This window comes from Mobula birostris, chromosome 3, assembly GCF_030028105.1.
Source record: "Mobula birostris isolate sMobBir1 chromosome 3, sMobBir1.hap1, whole genome shotgun sequence".
In the NCBI taxonomy this organism is placed as follows: Eukaryota; Metazoa; Chordata; class Chondrichthyes; order Myliobatiformes; family Myliobatidae; genus Mobula; species Mobula birostris.
In genome coordinates this window covers 195,041,148-195,053,489 of record NC_092372.1, presented here as the reverse complement: position 1 = coordinate 195,053,489, position 12,342 = coordinate 195,041,148, and the positions used below count along the sequence as shown (strand labels likewise).

Genomic DNA, 12,342 nt, shown 5'->3' with positions numbered 1-12,342 from the left:
TGCGTCGTCATCAATGACAAACATCCTGATGTATGCACCTTCACTGTCCCGATGTTCCAAGGTTGAGTGAAGAGCCAATGAAATGGCATCTACTATTGACCTGATGTGGTTGTAGGCAAATTGGACTGGACCCAGTTTGTTTCATCACCAACCTCTCAAAGCACTTCTTCACAGTGTATTTAAGTGCCAGGAGGCAACAGTCATTGAGGCAGGTTACTGCATTCTTCTTGGGCACCAATATAATTGAAACCGGCTTGAAGCAAGTGCGTATCTCAGACTGCCAAAGTGAGAGGTTAAAGATATCAGTGAATACTCTAGCCAGTTGATCAGCAGAGGTCTTTAGTACTCTGCCAGGTACCCCATCTGGGCCAGATGCTTTCTGTCCATTCACCCACCTGAAGGATGCTTTCACATCAGCCTCAGACTGAAAGCGTAGGATCACCAGGGGCTGTGGGAGTTGGTGAAGAAAGACGCATGCACGTGCACACACACCATGTCAGAGAGGACCTGAATAGGGAAATAGTACTGGCTAATGGCACGTTCATTCAACTGAACACAACTGAAAAGTTGCATAGGGATTGGCTATGACTTTTAAATGCACAGGTCTGCTGTATTTAATTGGGAAGGTATTAGCATAACAGCAAAGCTAAAAGTCTGTCAGTAATTCATATTACCTTGTAGTGATCAAATATCTACAACATTCTATCAGGATACAGTCCATATGGAAAACCTGAGAGTGCTGTTATTGATGGTGTATAACCTAATACTGTAACTTCATTAAGTGCCTGCAGCTTAATGTTTTTTCTGAAGTAACAGGAAAGGAATTAAGGTAATGGTTTTGCCTCAGAAAAAAAGCAAATCAGTAACTGTTAGTAACTTCCTTGTTTCTCCATAGAACATTACAGCACAATACAGACTCTCCCGAACACCATGTTGTTCCAACTTTTTACATTTTAGATCAATCGAACCCTTCTTCTGACACAGCCTTTTTTTATTATCCATATGCCTATCCAAGAGTGTCTGAAATACCTAATGTATTTGCCTCTACCACCACCCCTGGGAGTGCGTTCCACCATTCTGTGTTTTTTTTTTCAAAAAAAACCTCCTCTAATGATCTCCCTATACTTTCCTGCAGTCACCTTAAAATTATGTTCCTTTGTGTTAGTCATTTCTGCCCTGGAAGAAGGTCTCTGGCTGTCCACGATCTTGTACACCTCTACCAAGTCACCCTTTATCCTCTGCTTCAAAAAGAAAAACCCTAGTTCACTAGTTCACTCAGCCTATCCTCACATGCATTCTGATCCTGGCAAATCTCCTTTGTGCCCTCTCTAAATCTTTCCTATAATGAAGTGACCAGAGCTGAACACAATATTCAAAATGTGGTATAACAAAACTGCAACCTGACCTCACAGGTCTTGAACTCAATCCCTTCGACTACTGAAGGCCAACACCACATGCCCTTGTGTATACAGTCTCATATGGTCTTTTGTTCATGGTCATTAAATCTATTCCATACACTTTGATCCCTCTTGTTAATCAAGGCCAGAGCTACACTAGGGCTTAGCAAGAGAAATAGCTTTAACCTATCAATGAGGAGCTAACATGAATTTTAACAGGTTTGAAGAAGTGAGTAAATAATTTTAGTGTTGCTCTGAACATTTTTCCAATTTAAAAAAAACAAAAGTGCTCCAAAATAGGTAAAAGATAATGCCACAGTCTGTCTAAGAGCTATAAGGAAGGAATGTGCATACCAAACTCATTTCTTGAAGTGATATGATTACCAAGACAACAGCGAATACTACAAGACTTTCCTTCTTTGTCCAAAAGACATGCTGGTCAGTAGGTTAATTAGATGCTGTTAATTGCAGGTGAATGTTAGAATTGGGGGCGGGGAGGGGAAAACTGATGGAGAATGTGAGGAAAATAAAATATGACTGATGCAGAGTTGGAGTAGATATTTGCTTGATAATCACAGAATTCAATGGGCCAAAGCACTCTTCTTTGTGGCCCTATGACATTCTAAACCAACAATAAATGTAAAGGGCCAGGAGGAAGAGGACAAACAATCTTGCGAATTGCTGCAGAAAGTGATTGCTGCATGGTTATATGGTTAAAGTATTACATGAACAGAAAGGATGAAAGATCATTGTCAGGCCTGTGATCCTTGAGTCAGTGGTAAAGAAAGAACTGAAGGAAATTCTGGTTCCTAAGGTTATCATAGCTGGGGGAGGGGATTATTGGGGATAAGATCCCATTGTACTTTAAATGCTCCCAATGGTGTGAGTCTCAAATAGCCTCTGACAACCAAGTCCAGCTCCTGGCCTTCATGAGTGGTTTAGTTACTAAGCCCAGCAGAACCATTTCTACTGACAGAAGATGAGGCAAAGGCAGGTTAATGGCACCTTAAAACCAATTGCACAGCTCCAATACCATAATTAAGTTTGCTAATGACACCACTGTTGTTGGCCAAATCAAAGATGGTGAGATATTTATTTATATTTAACACACCGACACACATACCTACCCACCCGTGTGGTGCCACAACAACAACAACCTCTCACTGAATGTCAGCAAGACCAAGGAGATGATTTATTGACTTCAGAGGAAGGAAATTGGAGATCCATAAGTCAGTGCTCATCGGGGGAAACAGTGAGGAGAGGGTTAGCAACTTTAAGTTCCTCGGTGTTATCATTTCAGAGGACCTGGCCTGGGCCCAGCATACAAGTGCATCTACAAAAAAAGCAGGGCTGTGGAGGCTAAGCCATTGGATGTATTTAAGGCAGAGATAGATAGGTTCTTGATTAGCCAGGGCATCAAAGGGTATGGGGAGAAGGCAGGGGAGTGGGGATGACTAGAAGAATTGGATCAGCCCATGATCGAACGGTGGAGCAGACTTGATGGGCCAAATAGCCTATTTCTGCTCCTGTATCTTATGGTCTTACATCATTAGAAGTTTGCAAAGATTTGGCAGGACATATAAAACTTTGACAAATTTCTATAAATGGAGCATATACTGAGTGGCTGCATCACAGCCTGATCTGGAAACACAGTGCCCTTGAACAGAAAATCCTACAAAACATAGTGAATATAACCCAGTCCATCACCAAGTATAAAAATATGGAGGGTTGTCACAGGAAAGCAGCACCCATCAGCGGAGACCCTCACCACCCAGGTCATGCTCTCTTCTTGCTGCTGCCATTAGGAAGAAGGTACAGGAGCCTCAAATTCTCACCACCAGGTTCAAAAACAGTTATTACTCCTCAACCATCACGTTCTTGAACCAAAGGGAATGACTTCACTCAACTTCTCTTGCTCCATCACTGAACTATTCCTACAAGGTATGGGCTCCCTTTCATGGACTCATCTCATGCTCTCAATATTTGTTGATTATTTTTTTTTCTTTTTGTATTTGCAAAGTTTGTCGTCGTTTGCATGCTGGCTGTCTGCCTGTTGGGTGTGGTCTTCTATTGATTCTATTATGGTTATTGGATTTATTGAGTATGCCTGCAAGAAAATGAATCTCTAGGCTGTATATGGTGACATATACAGTATCTACTTTGATAACTTTCTTTAAGCTTTGAAATAGGGCTTGTCAGCCATGGTTGGCAGCTCAAAAAGAGAGGGAAAATAATCTCAAACCTCTGCCATTTTGCAACTATACCCACTCATTTGCAAGGCTTCAGGTGTAAGCCCTGAGGAAAAATTTGGAGCTGGAATCCCTCAGGCAATCCTACATTAAGAACAATACTTACTGGCAACACCTGTAACATCACTAGTGCCAAACTGTATCAATCTCTGCTGTTCCTTTGGCTTTATCACCCCTCGAGCGGACCGCCTTGTTGCAGGAAAACAAGCCCAGGGCTCCCACTGATTCAGCGATATTGGTGTGTTGTAATGATTTTATATGTTCTTACGGGGAAAATATGCGCTGTGTGTTTAATATCCAAACGTTACTTAAAATGTTATGATGCTATTGGCTTACTTATATAACCATATAACAATTACAGCACGGAAACAGGCCATCTCTACCCTTCTAGTCCGTGCCAAACGCCACTCTCACCTAGTCCCACTGACCTGCATTCAGCCCACAACCCTCCATTTCTTTCCTGTCCATATACCTATCCAATTTTTCTTTAAATGATAATATCGAACCTGCCTCTACCACTTCTACTGGAAGTTCGTTCAACACTTCAAGCTCCCCGTCCTCCCCTGATAATTGACTTATCACTATATTCATGCGAGGAAAATATGCGGGATGTGTTTAATATTAAATTCATTAGATAAACCCTTTTAGAAACAAAATTGAGTGAATTAGCCACTTATCACCGATATTCCAGTCATGATTAACACCGCCCACCCCCCCACACACAGAATCGCCAAAAACGATTTGCCAAAAGAAAATCGGCAGGTATACACATGCGCAATGGTGCCCGCGCAAGGCTTCATGGTCATTGTAGTCTTTCTCTGGGTAAACACAACATATTTGACTACTACTCTTGGCCATTGGCAACCCTACCCCCTGCCCCCTGCCCCCCGGGTCCGCTGGTCCGCAAGAATATTGTCAATATTAAACTGGTCCACAGAGCAAAAAAGGTTGGGGACCCCTGCAGTAGAGAATTGTCTACAGTTATACATACCACAGAGACTGCTGCAAAGACCCATGTTGTTTGGTAATTTATGGTGTTGTGGAAAGCCATGAAGCTTGTCTAAGGCTAGATCAGGATATAGATCAGATGGAAAATTGGCTAGAGTGTCAGTAGATACCTTTACAATAAAATTCTCTGAGATGATGTATTTGGTATCATCAGCTAGATGTAGGATCTATACAATAAATGAAAGGACCTTACAGAGTTCTGTTAAATAGAATGACTTGGGGGTTCAGGTCCACAGTTTTCTGACAGTGGTGACACAATTGAAAAAAGTCATGAAAAGCTATGTGCATGCTTACCTTCATTGATCAGTGTATACAGTATATAGGAAGGGGGTGATGTGTTGCAACTTTACAAAACACTGATTGGCCGCACTTGGTACATTGAGGCCAGTTCTATAATTGGGCAGTAAACACTATAAAATAGGACAACATTAATTTCTGAAAGGCACAAAACTTGCTGGAAATCTGAAATAAAAACAGAAAGTGGTGGGAATACCCAGCAGGTTGGGCAGTATCTGCAGAGAGAAACAGGTTTACTGTTTCAGGTCAATGCCCTTTCATCCAAACCATTAGTAAACAGACACTTATTTAGATGGGGAAAGAATTCAAAATGCAGAAATGCAAAGAGACTTGGGAGTTCTTGTGCAAGATACCCTAAAGGTTAACCTGCAGGTTGAGTCAGTTGTGAAGAAGGCAAATGTAATGTTGGCATTCATTTCTAGAGGTATAGAATAAAAGAGCAGGGATGTGATGTTGAGGCTCCATAAGGCACTCGTGAGACCACACGGAGTACTGTGTGCAGTTTTGGGCTCCTTATTTTAGAAAGGATATACTGACATTGGAAAGGGTTCAGAGAAGATTCACGAGAATGATTCCAGGAATGAGAGGGTTACCGTAGGAGGAATGTCTGGCAGCTCTTGGGCTGTATTCCCTGGAGTTCAGGAGGATGAGGGGGGAATCTCATAGAAACATTCCAAATGTTAAAATGTCTGAGCAGATTAGATATGGCAAAGTTTTTTCCCATGGTAGGGGAGTCTAGGACAAGAGGGCATGACTTCAGGATTGAAGGATGTCCATTTAGAACTGAGATGCGGAGAAATTACTTTAGTCAGAGGGTGGTAAATCTGTGGAATTTGTTGCCACGAGCGGCTGTGGAGGCCAAGTCATTGGGAGTATTTAGGGCAGAGATAGATAGGTTCTTGATTAGCCAGGGCATCAAAGGCTATGGGGTGAAAGCAGGGGAGTGGGGATAACTGGATGAAGTGGATCAGCCCATGATTGAATGGCGAAGCAGACTCGATGGGCCGAATAGCCTACTTCTCCTAAATCTTATGGTCTTATTAATCCTGTGTTTCCCTCCAACTTCTATTGAGCCAGATCAACCTAGAAATTTAGAAATGCTAGGAAGAAATAAAATATGTATTTACTTGGGATGAACAGGCTCTCCAAATCTCAATACAGATTAAGAGAAAGTGGCAAATGAAATACAATGTTGGAAAATACATGGTTGTGCACTTTGGTAGCAGAAATAAACGGGGTGACTATTTTCTAAATGAAGAGAAAACCCAGCAATCTGAGATGCAGAGGGACTTAGGAGTCCTTGGGCAGAACACCCTGCAAGTTAACTTGCAGGTTGAGTTGGTGGTGAGGAAGGCAAGTGCAATGTTAGCATTCATTTCAAGAGGTCTAGAATACAAGAGCAAGGATGTGATGCTGAGGCTTTATAAGGCACAGGTGAGGCCTCACTTTGAATATTGTGAACAGTTTTGGACCCCTCATCTTAGAAAAGATGTGCTGGCATTGGAGAGGGTCCACAGGAGGTTCACAAGGATGATTCCAGAAATGAAAAGGTTATCATATGAGGAACGTTTGATGGCTCTGGATCTGTACTTGCTGGAATTCAGAAGCAAGAGTGGGGGATCTCATTGAAACCTTTCGAATGTTGAAAGGCCCAGACAGAGTGGATGTGGAAAGGCTGTTTCCCATGGTGGGAGAGTCTAGGATACGAGGGCACAGCCTCAGGATAGAGGGGCACCCATTTAAAACACAGATGCGGAGAAATTTCTTTAGCCAAAGGGTGGTGAATTTGTGGCCACAGGCAGCTGTGGAGGCCAGGTCGTTGGATGTACTTAAGGCAGAGATTGAAAGGTTCTTGATGGCATCAAAGGTTAAGGGGAGAAGGCCAGGATCTGGGGTTGAGGAGGAGATAGAAAAAAAAGGATCAGCCATGACTGAATGAGGGAGCAGACTTGGTGGGCCAGATGGCCTAATTTGCTCTTATGTCTTTAGCCTTATGGACAACTATACTCAAATGGGCACGGTCACACATCTTACGCCAGCTATGGCTGGTGTAAAATGAAGTGGTTATATGCTCTTTGGACCCATTCTCTCTCTGCAGCACACATGTACTCTGTAAATACTGTGGGTTTAATGCTCCAGTGGCAGACCAAGTGCACAAGCATAGAACTGCTGTTCAGACAGTATAATGCAGCCATTCCAGTTCAATTAAAATGAGGTGAGGAGAGTGAAAGATAAAATGTCTAATTTTGAGGTTGTCTCAAGCCTATCTCTCCCTATTTTAACATGAACTACCATGGAGCGAAGATTTGGACCACGGTAATGTGACCTATGGTTTGCCAAGTTCATTTTGAATTAATTTTGTCATTATGTGGATCAAGTTGCACTCACTTCTGCCTGTACTTGACCCTGTGTCTTTATAGCAACAAATGGTGAAAATACTTAACAGATCAGGGAGCATCTATAGGGAGAGAAAGTAATTTAATGTTTCGGGTCATTAATATTTCGTGAGAGCCCAGTAGTTGCAATAGTTGTATAATTTGACAACATGTTAAAATGGGTATAGTTGTTTCACCTTTTAAACTCAGTGTATATGTTTTGTGTTTATTCCCTGAAGATGTAAGAAACAAGATAAAGGATTCAGCATAAAATGAAATCAGACAAACCATAAATGTTTCATAAACTTTTAAACCCAGGGTAATATCCTTAAGATGCTTCATAAATATTATAGACAGGCTTTGAAACACATGTTATGACTAGATTTAGCATCAGAAATACAATGTTGTTATCAAAGCTCACAGTTACTGGAGTGGACAGCAATTGGAGCACCAACACATGGGTAGTTACAGAAGTCAAGAAGACAGAAGAAATCAGTAAATGCTTTACTCCTGCAGAAGTTTAACTGCTTTCCTATCTCAGAAAAATATGTGTGCAATTGTATGTACTGAATGTGCATAAGGCAAAGGTGTACAGTGAGAGAGGGAAACATGCATGATGCCTTCTGCTATTCTCTGGTGGCACCATTGTTGTGTATTTAATATCTCAATAATATTGTAAATAAATCATTTGGTTAAGCACACTTCATTTAAATAATTCATTGAGTTATATGTAAAAGTATGTGAATGGCATATGTCAGCATGCTGTATGTGCCTCACTTAAAGTAAAAGTGAATGTACATGATGAGTTACCTCCTAGCTACATGTTTTTTTCTTTTAATTAGTTATGTTTTGGAGTTGCAAAACACAACAGTAGAGATGAGAAAGTTTTAAAAATGAACCCGAAAAGACCACTTACTTTTGGAAGTGGAGCAAGATGTTCAAGTATTTTTTTTTAAAAACACAGCATTTTTTTTTGCTTGCAAAGCAATAGAGGCATCGTTTTTTAAAGGCAGAAAATGGGCAACTGTATGGGTTCATAAACAATAAGTACCAGGTGATATATCATAAATTTAAAACCAAGAAGAAATTGCTGATTGCATCAGAAAGACAGGTGTATTTGATTGCACAAGAGACAATTGGATATTGTTTACTGTGTAAGTTAAGCAGCACCCTGAAGCACATAAAATAGCCAATGAGAAGCAAGTGCAAATTTTGCTGAGTGCAAAATTGGGTTTAAAGGCATATAGTTTGCTTAGAAGTTTAACTGCTCCAACCAAATCAGTTGAAAAGAGCTTTGCTGTTATTGTGAAAGCAATGAAGGAACATTTAGAAATAAGAACACGGCTCTTGCAGAACAATTTAGATTTTGTAAGTGGAATCAAAAAGAAGGGGAGTCCTTTTCAGCATATATGGCCGAATTGAGGAAGTTGCGCATTATCAGTTCACTGATGGGCTAAATGATGCACTGAAAGATAGTTTAGTTAGTGGAATCTTGCAAGAAAGCATTCAAAAATGACCTTTATGTGAAGCACAACTCACATTTAAAGGAGCAGCTGAAATCACTGTATCAATGGAAATATGAGACAGAGATGCAATTGAGTTGCAGTCTGGAAAGAAAGTGAGACTGAACAAAATTGCAACAACTAAACAGAAACCGCCTGGCAGAACAAATTGTGTTACCATTGTAGCAGGGGCTCACATACACAGATCAAACAGGACAACTATTGAACTGCTGAGTTCCTCCAGCATATTATGTGTGTTACACAGATCAATGTCGGGCAGAAGAAAAACAGTTTAAAAAGTCAAACTGCAGTTTCAAAATTAGCACTAATCTGCATGCTGTTGATGAAAAATCGGATAATGACCCTAATGAGTGACATAGGACTGATGCTGGAGGAACTCAGCAGGCCAGGCAGCATCTAGGAAAAGATTACAGACAATGTTTTGGGCCAAAATCCTTCGCAACGTCACACCCAAATTTTGCAAAGCCTGTCCTGTTCCTTCTACCATCAGTGATAAACTAGCCAGTGAGCTAGATGACATAGAGGTTGAAGGAATTCTTGCAAGGTTGAATGGAGCCCATGGGCAACACCAGTGGTCCCAGTAGCCAAGAAGAATGGGTCTGTGGTGATTTTAAGATTACCATTAACTCAGTATTGAAAGTAGATCAGTACCCTTTGCCCAGGATAAAGGACATCTTTGCAAACCTTTCTGGGGGAAAACACTTCAGCAAAGTGGAATTAGCTGAGGCCTACCTACAGATGGAGAAGGAAAAAGAGTCCAATGTGACTCTCAACATAAACACACTCAAAGGGCTTTATTGCTACAATAGGCTTATTTTTGGAGTGGTATCTGCACCCGCACTCTGGCAGCAAGCTATGGATCAGGTGCTGCAGGACTGCCCAGGCACTCAGTAACTCTGTCATTGTTATGGTAAGAATGACAAGGGACATCTCCAAAATCTCAAGTCAGTGTTAAAAAAGGTTGCTGTACTCACTCGTTATGATCCACATGGTCCAGTGAAGCTTGCCACACACTGTTCTGGAGGCCAACATGCCCAGAAGAAAGGTATCCAAAACTGCTAGAGCAACTTCCTGCGGTCCCAGAGTCAGCTCCTCCAACTACCATAGAGGAGCTGAGTGTTTCACCACCATGGCTCGCACGCCAAGCAGAATGACCCCACCCTGTTAGGAAAGACATTATCCCACAAGAGTTAGAAAACCTCCACAGTGATTAAATCTTTAGGCTGAATAAGGCAAGTTAAAATTCCCTATGTTGTGGTAGTCTGTGTAGTTGTATTACATAGTAAACTGTATAAATTATTGAGATGCATTCTATATTTATTGAGTTGGAATTTATAGCTAAGCAAGGAGTGATGTATATTTAATATTTGAGTAATATTGTAAATATTTGTTCAAGCATTCTTCATTGAAAAAATTCATTACAGGTTATATGTAAAAGTACATGAATGGCATACGTCATCATACCTCACTTAAAGTAAAAATGAATGTGTAGGAGTTATCTCCCGGCTCCACAATTTCTCTTTTAATTGGTTTTTATGTTTTGGAGTTACAAAACATAACAAGCATGAAATATTTTGTATTAGAGCTGAAGGAGAATAACTTCCATTTACTGATATCAAAGTAGATGAATCATCACTGAAGTCCTGAATTTATATATATCTTCTCCAAACCAACATTTGCCTGCAGGCTCCACCTTTTTATATTCACATTAACCCCACAGTACAGATGAGAGGTTTCAAACTGAAACATCGGTTGTCCATTTCTCTCCATAGATGCTGCCTGACCCATTGAGTGGCTCCAGCATTTTGCGTTTTGCTCTAGATTCCAACATCGGCAGTCTCTTGTGTCTCCAGTTACAGATACAGTGCAATTCTGGAAAAGGAGCTTAGGAACAATTATTACCCTGTCCAATCTAATCAGGATAAAGTTTCCCCTGGCTCTGATGGTCTGAGAACCAGCAAAATTACAGGAGAATGGTACCATCCATACGTTAAGCATAGAACGTAGAACAAACACTTCAGCACAGGACCGGCCTTTCAGGCCACCATGTTTTAATGTACCCCAAGATCAATCTAATCTATTATCCAGGTGTCTACCTAAGTGTTTCTTAAATGTTGCTAATGGAGCTCCCTTTACCACCACCCCCTGGCAGAGCGTTCACCATTTCTTCCCTGGGAAAAAGTCTCTGGCTGTAAACTCAATCTATGCCTCATACCTTGTACACCTCGATCAAGTCAAGGGGAGTTGTTATCAATACCTCTCAGTTTAAGATTTTACAGGGTGAAATGACTAGTGGGACAGAGGAAGAGTCAAATACTGTATTCGCCTCAAATAAGTTTCAAACCGTATGGATTTAGTGAGAAAAAATGTAGGTGATAAAAGAACCCAACAAAAAAGGTTATGGGAGATTCCACACACTGAAACAGCTTTAAATAGAGTGATACAGTACTGTGCAAATAAATATTCATGTAATGCAAATGGAGTTCAACCCAGATAAGTGTGAGGTGGTTCATTTTGGTAGGTCAAATATGATGGCAGAATACAGCATTAATGGCAAGACGCTTGGCAGTGTGGAGGATCAGAGAGATCTTGGAGTCTGAGTCCATAGGACACTCAAAGCTGCTCCACAGGTTGTCTCTGTGGCTAAGAAGGCATACGGTGCATTGGCCTTCATCAATCATTGGATTGAGTTTAAGAGCCGAGAGGTAATGTTGCAGCTATATAGGACCCTGGTCGGACCCCACTTGGAGTACTGTACTCAATTCTGGTTACCTCACTACAGGAAGGATGTGGAACCCATAGAAAGGGTGCAGAGGAGATTTACAAGGATGTTGCCTGGATTGGCAAGCATGCCTTATGAGAATAGGTTAAGTGAACTTGGCCTTTTCTCCTGGGAGCGACAGAGAATGAGAGGTGACCTGATAGAGGTGTACAAGATAATGAGAGGCATTGATCGTGTGGATAGTCACAGGCTTTTTCCCAGAGTTGAAATGGTTAGCACAATAGGGCACAGTTTTAAGGTGCTTGGAAGTAGGTACAGAGGAGATGTCAGGGGTAAATTTTTTTATGCAAAGAGTGGTGAGCGCATGGAATGGGCTGCTGGCGGCAGTGGGTGAAGGTGGAAACGACAGGGTCTTTTAAGAAACTCCTGGATGGATACATGGAGCTTAGAAAAATAGAGGGACATGGGTAAGCCTAGGTAGTTCTAAGGTAAGGACATGTTTGGCATAGCTTTGGGGGCCGAACGGCCTGTATTGTGCTGTAGGTTTTCTATGTTTCTATATATCATAGACATATACCCAAGACTTTCGCACAGTACTGGGTACTGTAATAGTTTTGTATTGCACTGTACTTCTGCCATTTTTTTTAAAGTTAATTTTATGACATATGTGAGTGATGATAAACCTGATTTTGATATGGGTCTCTATTGTGGACTGAGAGTGGGAAAGCGGCAGGGAGAGGGGAATCATCGTTGGGAAAAGGCAAAGGGAGA

General features: G+C 41.3%; 1 long non-coding RNA gene across 1 annotated transcript in view; it reads right to left on the bottom strand.

Moving 5' to 3' along the window:
* LOC140195517 (uncharacterized) overlaps positions 1–12,342 on the bottom strand; it is a 115,944-nt gene that overhangs the window by 52,928 nt on the left and 50,674 nt on the right. The window contains exon 2 of the long non-coding RNA XR_011885497.1: positions 9,824–10,010. This is a non-coding gene — a long non-coding RNA (uncharacterized lncRNA). The remainder of the gene's footprint in view (positions 1–9,823; positions 10,011–12,342) is intronic.